Source organism: Triticum urartu, chromosome 5A (assembly GCF_056163025.1).
Source record: "Triticum urartu cultivar PI428250 chromosome 5A, HENAU_Tu73, whole genome shotgun sequence".
In the NCBI taxonomy this organism is placed as follows: domain Eukaryota; kingdom Viridiplantae; phylum Streptophyta; class Magnoliopsida; order Poales; family Poaceae; genus Triticum; species Triticum urartu.
In genome coordinates, this window is record NC_141877.1 from 330113236 (window position 1) to 330114565 (window position 1330).

Here is a 1330-nt window from a genome sequence, read left to right on the forward strand (position 1 = left end):
GATCGTGGGCTTAGCTTAAAGCGCCAGGCCAATTCGGTAAGCTCTTTCATGTATTAAAGGTATAGCCTTTACTGGCATATTTTGGGAGGAGTCTAAGCCTTCCTATCAATTTTCAGGCCTGGATCGACATAGCAGGGCGGATTAATTGTCCAGCTCCACTTCCCGAAGATGAGGAAACCCCACTCCTAACGAAGATGCTATTTTCGGCACCTTATGATGTGCCGGAGAAGAAGGCCAAGAAGATGGCCAAAGGGAGTAGGAGTGGCCTTCGCCGAAAGGGTGCTTCGGTTATGTTGTCCGAAGACGATACCGACTCTACGGTCGCCAAAGACGACGGTGAGGAGGAAGAAAAAGGCGGCTTCCCCGGAGGGGGAAAGAAGAAAAGAGAGGCCTCCACAAATATGGAGGCGAAGGCGCCCAAGAGGGGGAAGGGCTCCCTTGCGGATAACTCCGCATGGGATGTCGAAAGCAGTCCGGAGCGAATGCCCCGGACCAAGCCTCGGGCTGCCTCGTAAGTACCAAAACCCTATGCACCTCCCAATACATGGCCTTTGCATTTTATAATATTAATATGTTTAAACTATGCCATTATAGTCCGGCCCGCGATGGCTCCCCGCGATCCTCGACAAAGGGTTCGCTAGACTCAAAGGAGATGGCTAGCATGTCTCCGCCGCCCGCTCACTCTGCCTCACCCAAGGGCGATGACGAGGTGGCGTCCCAAAGGACCTTCCCAGACTAGGGGGAGATTCTAGAAATCGTTAAGGTGGCGCCCTAGGATGACTCCTCGACTGCCGGACACATGGGGGAAAATCCCCCCATGGGGACTGGCAATGGGGGCCAAGTTCCATTCGGCCCTTAGCCGGATACCATTCCGGAGACCTACACGGCTCCGGAGTCCAGCGAACGGCCTTCCCCGAAAGGAGGAGGTGTGTCTGTTCCACTGGTGACCTCTGTCCAACCAGAGGCACCGGATAATCTGCTGGAAGCGCTGCGAGGTGCCTCCATTATGGATGAGCACCGTGTCCTCATGGGTACGGTGATCGAAAAGGTTCAGTCCGCCAATGGCGGACTGACCGAGGCCTGCACTAGCCTTTTAACAGGCTTTGAGGTAACAATTGTAGAAAAAATATCACAATGTGGACAGTAGCCCCTGATCCTCTGTTCGGTGTCCGGAAAGGAAAAGCCGAACAGGGGATCAAAATAATTTTCGCACGAGTCTAACATAAGATGTCTATGTGAATAAGCAGGCATCGCTACTGGCTGCTGCCGCTCACACTGTAGAGGTCTCCGGACTGAAGCAGAACCTGGAGCGGGCCGAGAAAGAGCTCGG